At 42.3% G+C, this 21,301-nt stretch overlaps 1 protein-coding gene and 1 non-coding gene across 7 annotated transcripts in view; one reads left to right on the forward strand and one right to left on the reverse strand.

Moving 5' to 3' along the window:
* The window catches only part of CSNK1G1 (casein kinase 1 gamma 1), a 218,325-nt gene extending 197,332 nt beyond the window's left edge, over window positions 1-20,993 (reverse strand). For 4 of the 6 annotated variants that reach the window (XM_073012228.1, XM_008016306.3, XM_073012225.1 and 1 more), the window contains exon 1: window positions 20,802-20,993. The gene's annotated coding sequence lies outside the window, so the exon portion shown is untranslated. The remainder of the gene's footprint in view (window positions 1-20,801) is intronic. The other 2 variants (XM_073012226.1, XM_073012227.1) reach the window with 1 other exon arrangement.
* On the forward strand, window positions 6,635-6,767 carry LOC119628199 (small nucleolar RNA SNORA48). The gene has a single exon (XR_005244503.1). It is a non-coding gene; the product is annotated as a small nucleolar RNA SNORA48 (small nucleolar RNA).
* Window positions 20,994-21,301: the final 308 nt, after the last annotated feature.

The following is a 21,301-nucleotide window of genomic DNA, read 5'->3' on the forward strand; positions in this document are numbered from 1 at the left end:
AATAGCTGGGACTACAGGCATGTGCCACAATGCCAAGCTAATATTTTATTTATTTTTTCTTTTTTTTGAAACAGAGTCTTGATCTGTTGCCCAGGCTGGAGTGTAGTGCGTGATCTCAGCTCACTGCGATCTCTATCTCCCAGGTTGAAGCGATTCTCATGCCTCAATCTCCCAAGTAGCTGGGATTACAGACGTGCATCACCACACCTGGCTAATTTTTGTATTTTTGGTAGAGATGAGGTTTTGCCATATTACTCACGCTGGTCTCATGTGACCCACCTGCCTCAGACTCCCAAAGGGTTGGGATTACAGGCGTTAGCCACTGCACCCAGCCTAATTTTTAAAATTTTTTGTAAAGGTGGGGTCTCACTATGTTACCCAGACTGGCCCCAAACTACTGGGCCCAAGCAATCTCCTGCTTTCATTTCCCAAAGTGCTGGGATTGCAGACATGAGCAACTGCACCTGGCTGTTTGTGTAATTTTTGATAACTAAGGCATGTAATATTCTCGATTTAATGAAAACAGCTAAATCCTGAGTTGTGAGCCAAAAAAAAAAAAAAAAAATTTAATCTTAAAGTTCTTACCTAAGTAAACACCTAGTATTCACAGTCTATAAAAACAGTTAACAGGGAAATAACTTTAAATCTAGCTTTCTCTAATATCACAGTTTGTATAAATAATGTAAATAACATAAGCAAACTACAGAAAAATAATACAGCCAGGTGCGGTGGCTCATGCCTGTAATCACAGCAATTTGTGAGGCCGAAACGGACAGACCATTTGAGGTCAGAAGTGCAAGACCAGCCTGACCAAGATGGTGAAACCCTATCTTTACTAAAAATACAAAAAAATTTAGCTGGGTGTGGTTGTGCATGCCTGTAGTCCAAACTACTTGTGGGGGTTGAGGTGCGAGGATCACTTGAACTGGGAGGGAGATCGCACCACTGCACTCCAGCTTGGGCAACAGAGGAAGACTCTGTCTCAAAAAAAAAAAAGAAAAAGAAAAAGAACAATACATTAGGTAAACATAACGCAATAAACGTTTATAAAACAAGAAATGGTATGATGATTACTCAAAAAATTAAACATAAATTTACCATATGATCCATCAATTCCACTTCTGGGTATATACACAAAAGAAATGAAAGCAGGGGCTCAAAAGGTTATTTCTACACTCACGTTCAACAGAGTTGCAGTTGGGGGAGACGAATACGTTCTGGAGATAAATGGTAGTGATAGCCGCACAATGTGAATGTACTTAATCGTACAGTTCTGTGGTATTAAAAACTGTTAAAATGGTACATTTTATGTTATTTATAGCTTACCGTAATTTTTTTGTTGCTTTTTGGTTTTTGGTTTGTTTTTTGTTTTTTTTTGAGACAGTCTCGCTCTGTCGCCCAGGCTGGAGTGCAGTGGTGCAATCTCGGCTCACTGCAACCTCCACCTCCCAGGTTCAAGCGATTCTCCTGCCTCAGCCTCCCAAGTAGCTGGGAACACAGGCGCATGCCACCATGCCTGGTTAATTTTTTGTATTTTTAGTAGTGACAGGGTTTCACCTTGTTAACCAGGATGGTCTCAATCTCCTGACCTCATGATCCGCCCACCTCGGCCTCCTGAAGTGCTGGGATTACAGGCGTGAGCCACTGCACCCGCCCAGGTTACCATAATTTTTTTAAAGCAAGCACAGAAAGAAAAGGAACTGTTCTGTGAATCTATGCAGTAATCATTTAGAAAATATGGAAATTAAAGGCAGAGAGTTACATTTAATAAATGTCTACTTAGGCCAGGCACGGTGGCTCACGCCTGTAATTCCAGCACCTTGGGAGGCTGAGGTGGGCAGATCATGAGCTCGGGAGTGCAAGACCAGCCTGGCCAACATGGTGAAACCGAATCTCTACTAAAGATACAAAAATTTAGCTGGGTGTGGTGGCGTGCACCTGTAATCCCAGCTACTCGGGAGGCTGAGGTAGGAGAATCGCTTGAACCCAGGAGGTGGAGGTTGCAGTGAGCCAAGATGGTGCCATTGCACTCCAGCCTGGGTGACACGGCGAGACTCCATCTCAAAATAAATAAATAAATATCTACTTAAAATGTGAAATCTGATAAGTTATAAACAAACTAAAAACTTGCTATAAAAAATGAGCAAAAAACTTGAATAGATTTTTCACCAAATATATATGTGTACATATGTATGTGGCTAATAAGCACAAGAAACGATACTAACTTTTTTATTTTTGTCATCACCCAGGCCTGAGTGCAGTAGCACAATCTCGGCTAACTGCCATCTCCATCTCTCGGGTTCAAGCAATTCTCCCGCCTCAGCCTCCTGAGTAGCTGAGACTACAGGCATGCCCCACCACGCCCGGCTAATTTTTTGTATTTTTAGTACAGACCAGGTTTCACCATATTGGCCAGGCTAGTCTCGAACTCCTGACATCGTGATCCGCCTACCTTGGCCTCCCAAAGTGCTGGGATTACAGGCGTGAGCCACTGCACCCAGCTGTTACTAACATATAATAATTAGGGAAATGTAAATCAAAATTACAATGGGAGACCACTTCACACCCATTAGGTTGGCTATAACTAAAAATAAAAATAAGGCTGGGTATAGTGGCTCACCTGTGATCCCAGCACTTTAGGAGGCTGAGGACAGATCACTTGAGCCAAGGAGTTCGAGACCACCCTAGGCAACATGGTGAAACCCCATCACCGCCAAAAACACAAAAAATCAGCCAGGTGTGGTAGCACATGTCTGTAGTCCCAGCTAGTCAGGAGGCTAAGGTGGGAGAATCGCTTGAGCCTGGGAGGCAGAGGCTGCAGTGAGCCGAGATCACACCATTGAACTCCAGCCTAGGCTACAGAGTGAGACCTTGTCTCAAATAAATAAATAAGGTTGGGCGCAGTGGCTCACGCCTGTAATCCCAGCACTGTAGGAGGCCAAGGCGAGTGGATCACCTGAGGTCAAGAGTTCAAGACCAGCCTGGCCAACATGGTGAAACCCCGTCTCTATTAAAAATACAAAAAATCGGTTGGGTGTGGTGGCACGCGCCTGTAATCCCAGCTACTTGGGAGGCTGAGGCAGGAGAACTGCTTGAACCTGGGAGGCAAAGGTTGCAGTGAGCCAAGATCACGCCATTGCACTCCAGCCTGGGCAATAAGAGGAAAACTCCATCTCAATAAATAAACAAACAAACAAACAAATAAATAAATAACAAATGTTGCTGAGGGCATGGAGAAATTAGGCCAGGCGCAGTGGCTCACACCTGCAATCCCAGCACTTTGGGAAGCTGAGGCAGGTGGATAATTTGAGGTCAGAAGTTCGAGACTAGCCTGATCAACATGACGAAACCCCACCTCTACTAAAAATACAAAGAATTAGCCAGGCAGCTGGGTGTGCTCACTCACATCTGTAATCCCAGCACTTTAGGAGGCCAAGGCAGGCAGATCACAAGGTCAGGAGTTCGAGACCAGCCTGGCCAACATACTGAAACCCCATCTCTACTAAAAATACAAAAATTAGCCAGGCATGGTGGCACGTACCTGTAGTCCTAGCTACTCGGGAGGCTGAGGCAGGGGAACTGCTTAAACCCAGGAGGCGGAGATTGAAGGGAGCCAAGATCACGCCATGCACTCCAGTCTGGGCTACAGAGTGAGACTCCGTCTCAAAAAAAAAAAAAAAAAAAAAAAAAGGCCAGGCATGGTGGCATGCGCCTGTTATCTCAGCTACTCAGGAAGCTGAGGCACAAAAATCACTCGAAGCTGGAAGGTGGAGGTTGTAGTGAGCCGAGATCACACCACTGCACTCCAGGGCAACAGAGCATGACTCTGCCTCAGAAAAAAAAAAAGGATGAAATTAGAACCCTCTACACTGCTGGTGGGAGTGTAATATGGTACACCCAGGGTTGAAAACAATTTGGCAGTTCCTTTAAAAATAAAAGGTAAAAGAAATACTGCAAAACCCAGGTACATATCCAAAACAACTGAAAAAAGGTATTCAAACAAAAACTTGTACATCAGTGTTCACAGCAGCACTATTCACAATGCCAAAAGATGGAAAAACCAAAATGTCCGAGAATAGATAAATATAGCATAGCCACACAATGAAATATTATTCAACCATTAAAAAAATGAAGTACTGGCTGGGCGTGGTGGCCCACACCCGTAATCCCAGCACTTTGGGAGGCCAAGGCGGGCGGACCACAAGGTCAGGAGTTCGAGACCAGCCTGGCCAGCATAGTGAAACCCCGTCTCTAATAAAAATACAAAAAACTAGCCGGGCGTTGTGGCAGGCACCTGTAATCCCAGCTATTCGGGAGGCTGAGGCAGGAGAATCGCTTGAACCCGGGAGGCAGAAGTTGCAATGAGCCGAGATGGAGCCACTGCCCTCCAGCCAGAGCAACAATGCAAGACTCCGTCTCAAAAAAAAAAAAAAAAAAAAGTACGTTTAAATTTACTTATCCCAGAGGATATATTTTTAAAATGAGGTACTTACACATGCTACAACATGGATGAACCCAGAAAACATAAAGCTAAATTAAAGAAATATACACAAAAAGTCACATATTGTATGACTCCACTTCTGTGAAATACAAAGAATGAGTAAACCCACACAGAAAGAAATCAGATTAGTGTTTTGCAGGAGTTTCAGTGAGGGAGGAGCAGAGAGTAACTGCTTAATAGGTATGAAGTTTTGGCCAAGTGCGGTGACTCACACTTGTAATCCCAACACTTTGGGAGGCCAAGGTGGGCAGATCACCTGAGGTCAGGAGTTCAAGACCAGCCTGGCCAACATGGTGAAACCTCGCCTCTACTAAAAACACAAAACTTAGCCAGGTTAGGTGGCGGGCACCTGTAATCCCGGCAACTTGGGAGGCTGAGGCAGGAAAATTGTTTGAACCTGGGAGGCAGAGGATGCAGTGAGCCGAGATCGTGCCACTGAAAATAAATAAATAAATAAATAAATAAATAAAGTTTCCTTTGGGATGATGAAAGTATTTTGGAGAGAGTTTATGGTTGTACAACATTGAAAATGTACCAAATGCCACTAAATCGTGCACTTTACAATGGTTAATTTTCTGTTATATAAATTTTACCTCAGTAAATAAGAGGATGCTCTGATAGCATCTTACGAAAGCAATTACCCAAACATGAAGTATTTTACCACTTATCACCTCCCAATTAAAACAAAATAACACTGAATTTTTTTTTTTTTTTCTTTTTGAGACAGAGTCTCTGTCGCCAGGCTGGAGTGCAGTGGCGCAATCCCGGCTCAATGCAACCTCTGACTCCCCAGTTCAAGTGATTCTCCTGCCTCAGCCTCCCGAGTAGCTAGGCTTACAGGCATACACCACCACGTCCAGCTGATTTTTATATTTTTAGTAGAGCCGGGGTTTCACCATGTTGGCCAGGATGCTTTCGATCTCCTGATCTCGTGATCCACCAGCTTCGGTCTCCCAAAGTGCTGGGATTACAGGCGTGAGCCATAGTGCTTAGCCCGAAATATTTATTAAACTGTCATTTATTTATTTTATTGGTTGGTTTGTTGGTTGGTTTCAGAGACAGGGTTTTGCCCTGTCACTCAGGATGGAGTGCAGTGGCATGATCAGATCTCACTGCAGCCTCAAAGTCCTGGGCTCAAGCAATCCTCTTGCCTCAGTCTCTTGAGTAGCTGAGACTACCAGCTTGTGCCATGACACCCAGCTAATTTTTCTTATTTTTTATAGAGACAGAGTCTTGCTATGTTGCCCAAGCTGGTCTTGAACTCCTGGCCTCAAGTGATCCTCCATAAGCCACCACACTCGGCTTAAACTGTCTTAAGACTAAAATGCTTAGAGAGGAAAAAGTGGTATTACAGTAAGCTTCTTGGGCATGATTTACTCACAGACTATTTACTCTAAAATCTAAAAGACACTTTTTAAAAGCGGGATGAGGTGACTCTTCTAATTTAGTCAGCATGAGCAAGAACAAACAAAACCTATAAACTCAACTATTGAAAGTTACTTCGAACTTTATACTGAAAAAGTACTAGACAAAAATTTCCATTGGTAATTCCTCATGGTCACTTTTACAAGATGGTTTGTTCCCAACCAGCTAAATGACTTCCCTTGTTACCCACTGTGTGCACTATTTCCCTTCCGACAGTGACACCCCCTTGCTCTCTGTCAAGCAGGATTAAAACTTTTCAGACTCAAGTCTTTTCCTTTTTCTCATGGCTCTCCAGATATTTATTAGCTGTTTCTTCAAGAGGCTTTAGAGGCAGAGATTCTTAAGCTTCACATCCTGGCTCCACCATATACCAGCAGTGTGAACTTCAGAAGTAACCTTCCTTTCTCTGCATCATTTGCTGATCTGCAAAACTGTATTCATAGCCACACTTCAGTGGCTCGCTGTGAGAATAAAATGCATTTAACATGCCACTTGTTATGTAAACTCTAAATAAATTGCCATCGCTATTATTAGTACTATGTTTTCTCACTACTACTTCCCTAGAACAGGCTTTTACTGCTGCTAGATTACGTCCACTAGATTATGTCTGCATTTCCTCAACCAGCCCACTCCATTCATGTCTTTTAGTAATCCAAAGTATTGTGCAGATCACCATCAGATATACCTTGAATACATACAAATACCTCCTGTTACTCTCTAGCTTAAGAACCTTTAATGTGGTGATGACCAGCTCATGTCATCCAGGGACAAAGCAAAACTTGTTTATCCCAGTTTGGCTCTTGGTCTGTGCCCATGGCTGGTTTGTGCCTTGGATACATGGAAAATAAGTAAATGATTAAAAAATAAAAATTAAAAATCTTCTATGGATCCCTGCTTACTAGCACATCAAATCTAATTTACTCTGTCTGCCTCTCTTAACAGCAGTTTCCAAAATTTCAGTGTACATCAGAATCATCTGGCATGCTTGTTAAAATACAGATTGCTGTCCAGAGTTTCCAATTCAGTAGGTATGGGAGCAGGGCCTTAAAATCTGCATTTATAATAAATTTCCAGGAGACGCAGTCGCTGCTGCTGCTAGTCAAGAAACCACATTTTGAAAAGTACTCTTCTATCGTGACCAGCCTGACCAACATGAAGAAACCCCATTTCTACTAAAAATACAAAATTAGCTGGGCGTAGTGGCGCATGCCTGTAATCCCAGCTACTCGGGAGGCCAAGGCAGGAGAATAGCTTGAACCTGGGAGGCGGAGGTTGTGGTGAGCTGAGATTGTGCCATTGCACTCCAGCCTGGGCAACAAGAGCGAAACTTCGTCTCACACACACACAAAAAAGAAAGAAAAGTACTCTTCTAAAATAGACCCCATTCTGCCTCTGTAGGCTTATTTCTCCTTCCTCCCCACCTAGCACACACTGCTTTGACTGGATCAATCTTTTCATAGACTGTGGCCAATTCTCCCACCCTGCACTGGCCTAGCACACTTTCTTGCTTTTCCAAATCAAACCCAGCCTTTAAGCCTGTAATTCTTAACACTGCCTGCACATTACAAACATCTGGGAAAGCTTTTAAAAACTGCAGGTGCACCTCACCCAAGATTCTGATTCATCTGATTTTTGATTAAGTTTTCCCAAGTGATTCTAATGAGCAGTAAGAGTTGAGATCCACTACTTAAACTTTAATCTCCTGCCTCTCAGAATTGTGAATACTCACTGGATTTTCTCCCCTCTAAATTACTGTAATGTTGACAGATTAGATCAAGTTTTTGCTTCATTACATATTTGTGTTATTCTCTACCTTTCATTTTAAGTCTTGTTTCTTTCAACTTGAAACTGAAGATATAGACTATATATCTTCTATACATTAGTCTATATCTTCAATACCTATATTACTACAGCTCTAGCATGGTGATGAATACACAGTAGAAACTGATTATTTCTTCACTGATTGTGAGTTTAAATTAGAATTCAGAGCCTTAAAATATTTTTTGGCGTATTATTTTAACAAAGCCTGAAAATATTTCTAATCTATTGAATTCAGCAAATTATATTTTTCTTTTTAAATACGGTTCTGCAACAAACTCATTTTGTTATGGTGAGTCATTTAGCCCCCTCCTTCCCCAATAAATAAACTGGAAAGAAAAATAGTAATGTATAAAAATGCTTTAAAAAATAATAAAATGAATAATAGCATTGTAAGTGGCTTCACAGTTGCTTCCTTAGAGCAAATGGCCTTTTCTAAATCCATTAAAGACTGTTTCAAAACAGTCAAAACAGAATCAAAGTACATATATTTAAAGATGCTGAAACTCTGAATAGTTCTATGATTTGTTTTCTCAACAGATGTGCATCCTTCAAGCCCTGAATTCACCAGATGCATATTAAATTAATCTGTACTTTTAGTTTTTACATAACACTCTACTCTAGTTTTATAAATACACCACATGAAAGCAGAATTCTATTGTTGCTTTACGGCATTAAATATTAACAGATTATCTCCACTGTGCAAAGCATACATTAAGATTCATTTTAATGCAGCCAAATGTGTGCTCATTAAATATAGGCTATAATAACTTCACCATTATTTTTAAATTGGCTGATTTCTACCTGGAATGTGAAACATAACAAATTTACTCATAAAAATCCAGTGACACCTGGTACCTGAAAGAAACACACACATTTAAATTATAAGAAATACTTAATTTAAGTCCACTTAAACCTCCTGGAAAATTTACTTCTTACAAATCCATAATTTGTTCACTAACTGCAATGAAAAAATTAGCACAGTTATATCAGAAATAAGACTACACTGGCAGTCAGGAGGCCTGAATTCCAGTGTGACTCATTAATTAGCTATACAATCTTGAGCAAGTCACTTAGCCTCTCTGCACTTAAGTAGTCTCAGCTGTAAAACGAAAGGGTCTAACTAGACCATCTCCATATTTTCTTTTAGCTTTATGATTTCATAATCTATGAAACTCAAGAAACACAGCATTAACCAGATGGATCCCATTAAAGACAAAGTGAGCTTTCATATTGATTGATTTGGAGATAATGTATCTCTGGATAATCTAAGTGCTTTCACACAGACAGTTCCTTGAGTTGACTTATTTAACTAGGTGAAAAAGCAAACAAAACTCACCAAAGAGTTATTAAACATTTCTTGCATCATACCCTAGATGACCAGAATATTTAGATGTCATGATACCAATTAAGGTTAAAATGTTTTAGAAAATAGAAGCTGTTCTAGAATTACAGGACAGGACAGTTATAAAACCAAGTGAAAGAAGATTCTAGCTAACAATTCGTACTTAGGTTACATCAGAATAAAATGTCTCAGGACAGCATTCTATTGCTTTTAGAATCAAGATTCTCAGCCTGAGTCAGAATTGAAAATATTCAGGAAAGTACAGCAGTACCCATGGAAGCGCTTCCTACTCAGTTTTTGCCAGCTCAAGCTTCTGGATAGTTTTCAACAAGTGTAATAAGCAGCAGCAAACACTAGAGAGGGTGATCAAAAATCTGTATAGTTGAAATCCTTCACTACAATAAAACCCAAGTGGCAAAGGCTCTTATCCTTAGTGAGAGCTGAAAAATTCTGCATTTAGGCCGGGTGCGGTGGCTCACGCCTGTAATCCCAGCACTTTGGGAGGCCGAGGCGGGCGGATCACGAAGTCAGGAGATCAAGACCATGCTGGCTAACATGGTGAAACCCCGTCTCCACTAAAAATGTACAAAAAATTAGCCGGGCGTGGTGGCAGGCGCCAGTAGTCCCAGCTACTCGGGAGGCTGAGGCAGGAGAACGGCGTGATCCCGGGAAGCGGAGCCTGCAGTGAGCCAAGATCGTGCCACTGCACACCAGCCTGGGCGACAGAGAGACTCTGTCTCAAAAAAAAAGAAAAAAGAAAAATTCTGCATTTAAATCTCCTATCAGGCCCCTTTACAACCTGAAACTGTCATATGACTGTGCCACATTTAGCTCATACTTCCTAATACTCTAATACATGTATGAAATAATTAAGCACTTGTCAATTAAGACCTAATGACCTAAAATCAATCTTCTTGAAAGGGAAAACCACACTCTGAACAATGCTTCTAATTACATTCGAGAACGTTAGGAAACTCTCATTTAAAAACAACTCCCACAAATTATTTCATTTGGTTTAGTTTCTTTAAGAACATCCTGGTGGCGCGCGGTGGCTCACGCCTGTAATTCCAACACTTTGGGAGGACGAGGCGGGCGGATCATGAGGTCAGGAGACCAAGACCATCCTGACTAACACGATGAAACCCCGTCTCTACCAAAAATACAAAAAATTAGCCAGGCGCGGTGGCGGGCGCCTGTAGTCCCAGCTACTCGGGAGACTGAGGCAGAAGAATGGAGTGAACCTGGGAGGCGGAGCTTGCGGTGAGCCGAGATCGCGCCACTGCACTCGAGCCTGGGCGACAGAGCAAGATTCCGTCTCAAATAAATAAATAAATAGATAGATAAATAAATAAATAAATAAATAGGACATCCTTATTAACCCTTGTAGAATAGAAAAAAAAACTTTTTTTTTTTTTAAATGGAGTCTCACTCTGTCGCTAGGTTGGAGTGCAGTGGTGCGATCTCGGCTCACGGCAACCTCCTACTCCCTGGTTAAGCGATTCTCCTGCCTCAGCCTCCCCAGTAGCTAGGACTACAGGCACACGCCACGACGCCCAGCTAATTTTTGTATTTTTAGTAGAGACAGGGTTTCACCTTGTTGGCCAGGATGGTCTTGATCTCCTGACTTCGTGATCCACCAGCCTCGGCCTCCCAAAGTGCTGGGATTACAGGCGTGAGCCACAGCACCCAGCAGAAAAAAATCTGTATAAACCAATTGGTCATGACTGGATGCAGTGGCTCACACTTACAATCCCAGCACTTTTGGAGGCCAAGGTGGGCAGATCACTTGAGCCCTGGAATTCAAGACCAGCCTGGGAAATATAGTGAGACCTCATCTGTTTTTTGTTTTCTTTTTTTTCTAACTAAAAAAAAAATTTAAAAAAAAAAATTGGTCACCCATGTGCATGCATATACACATATTCCTTACGCCTTTCAAAAAAAAAAAACTTAAACCTTAAAACTAAATGTAAAATACAAAACTATAAAAAAAATTCTTGAAGATAAATAGGAGAAAACCTAAGTGACCCTGGGTTTGGAAATGAGTTTTTATTTTATTTATTTGTTTATTTTGGGACATAGGTTGGCTCTTTTTGCCCAAACTGGAGTATAATGGTGCGATCTCGGTTCACTGCAAATTCCGCCTCCCAGGTTCAAGTGATTCTCCTGCCTCAGGCTCCTGAGTAGCTGGGAGTACAGGCGCACACCACCACACTCGGCAAATTTTTGTATTTTTAGTAGAGACGGGGATTCACCATGTTGGCCATGCTGGTCTTGAACCCCTGACCTCAGGTGATCAGCCTGCCTTGGCCCCCTAAAGTGCTGAGATTACAGGCATGAGCCACCACACCTGGCTGGAAATGAGTTTTTAGATATAACACTAAAGGCACTATCAATGAAAGAGAAGATGTTAACTTGGACCTTATTAAAATTAAAAACTTCTGCACTATGAAAGGTACTATTAAGAGAATAAAAAGACAAGCCATAGACTGGAAAAAATATTTGCAAAAAATATATCTGATAAGGGATTTGTATCCAAAATATACAATGACCACTTAAAACTCAACAAGAAGCAAACCACCTTATTTTAAAATGGGCAAAAGACCTGAACAGATACCTCATCCAAAAAGATATAGAAATGTCAAATAAACATATGAAAAGATGCCCAACATCTTAGAGAACTGCAAATTAAAACGAGATACTACTATATATCTATGAGATAATGAGTAAAATACAAAAAAAAGAAATGACAATACCAAATGCTAGTGAGGATGTGAAACAACAGGAACTCCCATTATCCATTACTGGTGGGAATGCAAAATGGTATACCACTTTGGGAAACAGTTTGACAATTTCTTACCAAATTAAATAGTCTTATACGATCCAACAACCACACTCCTGGGTATTTACTCAAAAGAGCTGAAAACTTTTAATGATAGAAAAACCTACACATGTATGTTTATACCAGCTTTATTCATCATTATCAAAAACTAGAAGTAACCAAGATGTCCTTCGAACGGTGAAGGGATCAACAAATTGTGGTATATCTATATAACAGAAAATTATTCAGCAATACCAACTAGGCATGGTGGTGTGCACCTGTAGTCCAAGGTACTCGGGAGGCTGAAGCAGGAGGATCGCTCGAGCCTAGGAATTCAAGGCCAGCCTGGTCAAAATAGCAACACCCCGTCAAAAAAAAAAAAAAAAAGAAGAAGAAAGAAGAAAGAGAGAAAGAGAGAGAGAAAGAGGAGAGAGAGAGAGAGACAGAAAGACAGACAGACAGACAGACAGACAGAAAGAAAGAAAGAAAGAGAAAAGAAAGAAAAAGAAAGAAAGGAAGGAAGGAGAAAGGAAAGAAAAGAAAAATTATCCTGCAATAAAAAGAAATGAGCTATGAAGCCACAAAAAGACAAGAAGAGGCTGGGCACAGTGGCTCATGCCTGTAATCGCAGCACTTTAGGAGGCCGAGGCAGGCAGATCACGAGGTCAGGAGATCGAGACCATCTTGGCCAACGTTGTGAAACCCCATCTCTACTAAAAACAAAAAAGCTGAGGCAGAGGAATCGCTTGAACCTGGGAGGCAGAGGTTGCAGTGAGCTGAGATCGTTCTACTGCACTCCAGCCTGGTGACAGAGCAAGACTCCATGTCAGAAAAAAAAAAAAAAAAAAGACACGAAGGACATTCAGTGCATATTGCTAAGTGGGGGGGAGAAAAAAGTCTTAAAAAGCTCTATGTTATATGATTCTAACTATATGACATTTTGGAAAAGGCAATACTATAGAGACAGTAAAATGGTCAGTGTCTGCCAGTAATTCAGGGAGGAGAGGAGGGATGTAAAGCACACAGGATTTTTAGGGTGATGAAACTATGTGTAGGAAACTGTGATGGTGGATACATGTCATTATGCATTTGTCAAAACCCACAAAATGTACAATGCAAAGAGTGAACCTTACTGTAAACCAGATGCTATAGTTAATAATAATGTATCAACATTATTTCATTAATTGAAACAAATGTACCACACTAATGCAAGATGTTAATAATAGGGGAAACTGGGGGATGGAGGAGAGAAGCACAGTGAACTCTATGTACTATCTGCTCTATTATTCCAGAAATCTAAAAGTATTCTAAAAAAATTAATGATAAAAACACAATAAGGCATACACGATCTCAAATAGTAAATACTGCCACTGTAGACTACAAAACTTCTAGCAAAGTGAAAACGAAATTAAGAGATTTTAATCTCCTTGCCTTTTCCTGGTATTGGTCATTTCTCTCTGCTCACCAGCACCCACATCAGAGAGTGACCTCTAGGAAATGGAAAAGAACTCCAGCTGGGAAGTGGCTTGATCACAGTTGTGGTTAGCAATTTATCCTAAAGCTAAAATGAGATCCTGTGATTATCATGGACACTCAAACACCAAAAAGAAAAAAAAAAAAAAAGGAAAAAAATTCACATCATTCATTATGGCCAACAGAGAAATTAAAGTGTATTTTAAAATTTATTGGCCAGGCACAGTGGCTCACACCTGTAATCCCAGCACTTTGGGAGGCCGAGGCGGGTGGATCACCTGAGGTCAGGAGTTCGAGACTAGCCTGGCCAACATGGTGAAACCCCGTCTCTACTAAAAATACAAAAAATTAGCTAGGCGTGGTGGTGGGCACCTGTAATCCCAGCTACTCAGGAGGCTGAGGCAGGAGGATTGCCTGAACCCGGGATGTGGAGGTTGCAGTGAGCCGAGATCGCACCACTGCACTCCTGCCTGGGCAACAAGAGCGAAACTCCACTTCAAAAAAAAAAAAAAGTATCAAGAGAGAAGTAAATGTATAACTTTCATTCAGAAAGTCCTAAATGCCCCTTTTTCTAGGCTAAGGAGTTAGAATGTATAAGCAGCAGAAATCCACTGGGATCCAATGCTACTGTTCCCTGGCAAATTTATGCAGCATTTTGATGGAGACATCAAACTGCAGCTCTCTGACAGACGTACCCGGTACCCAGGCTTCTCCCCTTTGGTGGCAAGGGCAATGGCTACCTGTTCATCTGACATCTTTGGGGAAGGCAAAAACTAAGAGAATATCCCTCCTCTCAGTATTTCCACACTTCTAATGTGACGGGTGAGAGATTATTAAGGAGTAATTCCCACCCCAGCACCCCAACCCCCACTATAACTACACTCCCCACTTGGAGCTTCCAGGTGAGGGACAGACTACATTAGTGTGGGGACAGTCCATCTGTCTTTCTACCTCATCAGAACATTCCTGCTGCAGACAAAGCATGACTTCTCTTTTATCCAGATGGCTCTCTTTTTAGGCCATTTCTGGGATACCACACTAGTGCTATTTCACAGTTTCTCAGAGATGATTGAGCCTTTCTGGTCTGCTAAGTTAAGGTTATAACTTCAGCAAGTTTGGTCTTTTACAGCTTGGTAACCCAAAAGCCTGCCCTCAGAATTAAGATCCAAAATGAACCTAGCATGGTGGTTAGCACCTGTAATCCCAGCTACTCAGGAGGCTGAGGTGGAAGGATCACTTGAGCGCAGGAGTTCAAGACCAGCCTGAGCAACACACTGAGACCCTCGTCCCTAAAAATTAAAAAAAAAAAAAAAAAAAATTTAAAAATTTAAAAAATCCCAAATGAAAAGTGCTAACTATGTGCACACATTTAGATGAAAACTAAGCAACTGGCACAGAGGTAAGATAAAATCCATTACTGAGAGAGTAAATTTAAGTAAACTTATTTTAAGTTAAAAATCCTCAGAAGAAGTTTCTCTTCTGGTTTTAAGACATCAAGTGAATAAAGCTTTAATCTAAAATATCTTTTTATCAATTTTTTAAGCAATTTCCATCAACAAGTAGACTATGTTAAACACCACTTACAAAAATGGTTTATCAAGTGAACAGTGAGAATTAAAGATGCATGAAGCTACCATTCATATAGTTTGAAATAACAATTAACTTTAAACAATATCTGTCATCATCCTGTATAACTCAATATAAAAATGCAAGATCTTTGGTTACATGTTCACTGATAGAGCTGATATTATATAACCTAAATCTACCAAGGATTTTTATTTTTACAAAATAATCTGATGAACACAAAGCCATAAAACATAAAAGGGGTTGGGAGAGAAGGAATCTGAAACAGATGGCATCTAAGTTTTTTTCCTGAGTCCATCTTGAACACAATCCCAATAATGTCAAAATCCAATTTTGCTCTCCAAATAAGTAATCTCCAAAACTTAAAATGGTACTTCTGAAGTAAATTCATTCTTTTTTTTTTTTTTATTTCCTCCCAGCTTCTCAGAGCTTCTATATTGGGCAGAAATGAGTAAAGACGAGTTAGCTGTTAAAAAGAGAAAAACTATCATTCCACAAATTCAAAAGTTCTTTCAGGAAAATACACTTACCTAAAACCACTGAAGCAGTTTCTATCAATATGTAGTATTAAAATCTATGACACCAGCCTTTTTTTTCCTTACAATGATTATTTATCCTTATTAGAGACTAAATCACAGCTCCGTAAAAGAAATGTGCTTTAAAATAAAAATAAGCTCTGGAAGAATACTCATTTGGTTTGAGTAAAAAGAAAGCACTGCCTGGACTTTTTAATAACATTTTCACAGTAACTCACTCCAGATTTTATAGCACCAATAAATTTAGCTGCATTTTGTTCATTATCTAATTCTAGTATATGGTACATATATAAACCTTTCTAATCTTTCCTAAAACTTTCTGAGGTCATCCAAGAGATAGATAATAAACAAAGGTTTAGTCATTTTCAGATTTCCTGACAAGCAAATTCCCTAACTGACAACTAACTGCAAAGATCCTTGGAATGGCCACAGACTTTGAGAGGAAGTGGTCATTGAGAAATCTCTAACCGTCTCTATTCATTGCACACAATTAAAATAGAATTTTTTACTCTAGCAGCTAGTATCCTATCTCTTATATCAAAATTAATACATTATTGGGCCAGGCACAGTGGCTCATGCCTGTAGTCCCAGCACTTTGGGAGGCCGAGGTGGGTCGATCACTTGAGGCCAGGAGTTCGAGACCAGCGTAGTCAAAATGGCAAAAACCCCATCTCCACTAAAAATACAAAAATTAGCTGGGTATGGTGGCGCACACCTGTAATCCTAGTAAATCAGGAGACTGAGGCAGGAGGGGCGCTTGAACCCGGGGGGGCAGAGGCTGCACTAAGCTAAGATCACACCACTGCACTCCAGCCTGGGCAACAGAGACTCCATCTCAAATACAAAAAAGATTTTTAAAAATATTAATACAGTATTAAAGTTTGATAAGACGACAGGGGAAAAAGTGAGAGTTTCTGAGAGCTTTACCAAAGCATACGATCTCAACTTCAAGATTTAAAGGATGATAAAAAATGATACAAGAAAACACAGCAGGCCGGGCACAGTAGTTCACACCTGTAATCCCAGCACCTTGGGAGGCCGAGGTGGGTGGATCACCTGAGGTCATGAGTTCGAGAGCAGCAAGGCCAACATGGCGAACACCATCTCTACTAAAAGTACAAAAATTAGCCAGCGTGGTGGCACATGCCTATAGTTCCAGGTTACTCAGGAGGCTGAGGCAGCAGAATTGCTTAAACCCAGGAGGTGGAGGTTGCGGTGAGCCAAGATAGTGCCACTGCACTCCAGCATGGGTGACAGAGCAAGACTCCATCTCAAAAAAAAAATAAAAATAAAAATAAAAAATAAAACACAGCAAAAAAATTAGATATATACAGACCTTACACTCTCAGAAGAGCCATTTAGAAAGCTGAATAACCTTACCAAAAATCTGTAACTTTCACAAAACATAATTTCAACTCTTCTTTTTATTTTTTTGAGATGGAGTTTTGCTCTTACCCAGGCTGGAGTGAACGGCGAAATCTCGGCTCACCGCAAGCTCCGCCTCCCGGGTTCAAGTGATTCTCTTGCCTTAGCCTCCCGAGTAGCTGGGATTACAGGCATGCGCCATCACGCCTGACTAATTTTGTATTTTTAGTAGAGATGGGATTTCTCCATGTTGCTCAGGCTGGTCTCGAACTCCTGACCTCAGGTGATCAGCCCGCCTCGGCCTTCCAAGGTGCTGGGATTACAGGCATGAGCCACCAGGCCCGGCCTAATTTCAACTCTTTATAAAAGAGATACGGGGAGGCCGGGGGCGGTGGCTCAAGCCTGTAATACCAGCACTTTGGGAGGCCGAGACGGGCGGATCACGAGGTCAGGAGTTCGAGACCATCCTGGCTAACACGGTGAAACCCCGTCTCTACTAAAAAATACAAAAAAAAAAACTAGCCGGGCGAGGTGGCGGGCGCCTGTAGTCCCAGCTACTCGGGAGGCTGAGGCAGGAGAATGGCGTAAAAACCCGGGAGGCGGAGCTTGCAGTGAGCTGAGATCCGGCCACTGCACTCCAGCCTGGGCGATAGAGTGAGACTCCATCTCAAAAAAAAAAAAAAAAAAAAAAAAAAAAGAGATACGGGGAAGAAATATACTTGAAAATTCCTCAGGGCTGTGTGTGTTGGTTCATGCCTGTAATCCCAGCACTTTGGGAAGCCAAAGCTGGCGGATCACTTGAGGTTAGGAGTTCGAGACCTGCTTGGCCAACATGGTGCAACCCCTTCTCTACTAAAAACACAAAAATTAGCTGGACATGGTGGCGCACACCTGTAGTCCCAGCTACTTGAAAGGCTGAGGTGGGAGAACTGCTTGAACCTAGCAGGCGGAGGCTGCAGTGAGCAGAGATTGCGCCACTGCACTCCAGCCTGGGCACTGCACTCCAGCCTGGGCAACAGAGTGAGACTCTGCCTAAAAAAAAAGAAAAGAAAATTTCTCACAAATGTACACAAAACCTATGAACTTCTCAAAAAAGGTCATACTGAATTACAAACTTTGTATTCTCACAAACATCTATTATTACAGCAAGTTATTTGATTTTTGTCCTCTGAGTATAAATTACATTTGAAAATTACTAACTATAAGTCACCTCAAAAAGCAAACTACGTTAGCTGAAAATCTGACATATAATAGATGACACATAACTATATTATTTTAAATCCACAAAACAAATGAGTATAAAGACTTCGGCCAGGCACGGTGGCTCATGCCTGTAATCCCAGCACTTTGGGAGGCCGAGGCAGGTGGATCATGAGATCAGGAGATCGACACCATCCTGGCTAACACGGTAACACCCCGTCTCTACTAAAAATACAAAAAAATTAGCCAGGTGTGGTGGCATGTGCCTGTAATCCCAGCTACTCCGGAGGTTGAGGCAGGAGAATCGCTTAAACCCGGGAGGTAGAGGTTTCAGTGAGCCGAAATCGTGCCACCGCACTCCAGCCTGGGTGACAGAGTGAGACTCCGTTCCAAAAAAAAAAAGAAAAAGACTTCATGGGCTGGGTGAGGTGGTTCACACCTGTAATCTTAACACTTTGGAAGGGCGACACAAGAGGATTACTTGAGCCCAGGGGTTTGAGGTTGCAGTGAGTATAATTGCCCCAGTGTACTCATTCTGGCCTAAGTGACAGAGAAAGACCTTGTCACTAAAAATAAATAAAAAACAGACTTCATGTTTCTTGGATTTATTTCCATATTGTAATAAGGAATGATTTAAAGGCAGAAATTTATTCAATTTTCATTTATTTTCTGAATATTATATAAGTTTTTCTAGTAGTGTAAATCTAATTGAAATGAGAGATGCTGCTGCTGCTGCTGCCTAAGATGATGATGATGATTTTCATCTTAAAATTACAAGTAGGCCCGGCACGATGGCTCACACCTGTAATCCCAGCACTTCAGGAGGCTGAGTCGGGTGGATTACAGGGTCAGGAGTTCAAGATCAACCTGACCAACACGGTGAAACCCTGTCTCTACTAAAAATACAAAAAATTAGCTCAGCATAGTGGCAGGCGCCTGTAATCCCAGCTACTCAGGAAGCTGAGGCAGGAGAATCGCTTGAATCCTGGAGGCGGAGGTTGCAGTGAGCCGAGATCGCGCCACTGCACTCCAGCCTGGGTGACAGAGCAAGACTGCTTCTCAAACAAACAAACAAAAAAAGTACTTTCTATTTTACACCTCAGTTTTAATTCTCTTTAAGGAGACATGTGATGTTAAGATTTACATATATTACTTTTTCATGTATTCTGTGTTAATCTATACTATAAACACCAATATGGTATAGCTGAGAAAAACCTATAAAATATATTTTGCTCGTTTCAATAAATGGGTCACATTCTACTTTATTATTTTGAATTTTAAGAAACTACTGATAATTGAATTTCATGCTACTTATGATCAATTTCGAGAAGACACTGAAAGTCCTATTGTATACATTTTTTTGAAGTATTATCCAGTTGCCTTCCTATCTCAAACCTCGTTTCACAAAACTGGGCTGCCTTGACTGTGTACGGTTAATGATAATAATTTATCTTGTAATTCAAAGGTGGTTCCGTTTAAAATGGGTGGTTACTTATAACACAGGTAAGAATTTTAACTCATATTACTTATGAGGAAACGGAAGCTCTGGTAGGTTCGTTCCATGACTTGCCCAAGATCAGTAACTAGCAACTGGCATAGTCTAGGTTCAACCCAAGATTTATCTGCCTGAAAGCCAATACTTCCACTTGACCACAATTATCTCCTTAAAAGATTAAGACACAGGCTCAACAGCAGAATATTCATTTTCTCTCTGAAAATTCACATATCTATTCTGAGACATCACTACACAGCACCTAGCATTCAGTCATTGATTGAAACAAAAATGAAGAGGATCTTTCTACTTCATTTAAATTAGGGCAGGTTTACCGGCAGGTAAGAAAGAGGTTGGAAAAGCCTTGCCTCAACATGTCTTGCCTAGACCTCTAATACATCTATATGGTTTCCTCAGTCCCTTTTTGAAAAATAAACACGTACAACTACTACACAAGGTTACACCTGGACTAGCCTATTGTTAAATGCTTTTCAGAATTCAACTTTTCTAAGGTAATTTACACCGAATTAATATCGAGCTGGGAGACTTGGTTGAATATGTCTTTCAGGCACTTTCCAAACATCTTAAGTATAATTTAGGGGCAGCAAACCCAGTTTCACTCTCTTTTACAATGTGATGCCTGCCCACTTGGGGGACACTGCTCCTGTAGGACGTGGGGGCGAGGGAACAGTAAAGGAAGAAGTGGGGGAAGCGCACGGAAGTTGGGTAAAGGGAGGTCTCATTACCCACTCTTGTGCCCTAGCTCCGCAAGGGCGGCTCCCCGCGGTGCCCAGCCGACTCAGAACCCCCACAACCCTGGAAGTCCAGCTCTGTCCCAGCGGGGTGGGTAGGGAAAGAGGGCAATGGAACCACGGGATTGCCCCAGCCACCCTGACGAGATCTGTGCCCTCCTTTTGGCTCCCGGAGGATGCTCCCCCTTTCAGAGTAAGCCCTCCAGGTGGCAAACTCCTGGTCCACAACGGCCGAAGTCGGCTTTCTCGGAAGGGGCGCCTCCTCCGCCTACCTCTACCCCGCTAACCGAAACTCTCCACCCGCCGTGTCCCTCAGCCCCTCCATTCCGCCCCCGCAACCCTCCACAGACACAAACGCCAGACTGCGCCCCACCCGGGATCCCGGCGTCCTCCACCCACACCCAGGAAAGGGCCCCCCACCAACCCCCTCAGACACACACACACACGCTCAGACTTCAGCCTACAGAACCCCGTCGAAGCCGGCGCAGGTACCTGATCCAGCAGTGCTGCAAGGCGCAAATGAGGCGGGCCCGGTCCCCTCCCCGAGGCGCCGACTGCTTCTCTACCCACCCGCAGCGGTGGTTTCTCTCTTTCCCAGGAGCGGGAGGGAGGGGAGAAGGCGGAGGGGAGGGGGAAGGCTAGGAGCCGAGGGGCGGCTGGAGCCGAACCGGAACTACTAGCGTGGCCCCGCCCTCGTTCCGGAGCCGCAGAGTACCCTGGCGCGCCTAATAGGACAAACCTTGTGCAGGCAGCGATAAACTGACACCATCACTTCCGGGTTATCCCCACGGCTGCCCCCTCCTTAGCAACCGCGTGGGGTTGCTAAGCGGAAGTGCCTTCAAAGCAACCCACCCCCATTTCTTCTGGGACTACCAGGAGATATATCGGGAGCACTCAGCTCTCCTTTGGCAACACGCTCTTACCTTCTGCCCAAGATCTTAGACCGAGTACACGCTTCGCTGCCAGAGGCACGAAACCCATCCCGCTTTTCC

This window comes from Chlorocebus sabaeus, chromosome 26 (genome assembly GCF_047675955.1).
Source record: "Chlorocebus sabaeus isolate Y175 chromosome 26, mChlSab1.0.hap1, whole genome shotgun sequence".
Taxonomy (NCBI): domain Eukaryota; kingdom Metazoa; phylum Chordata; class Mammalia; order Primates; family Cercopithecidae; genus Chlorocebus; species Chlorocebus sabaeus.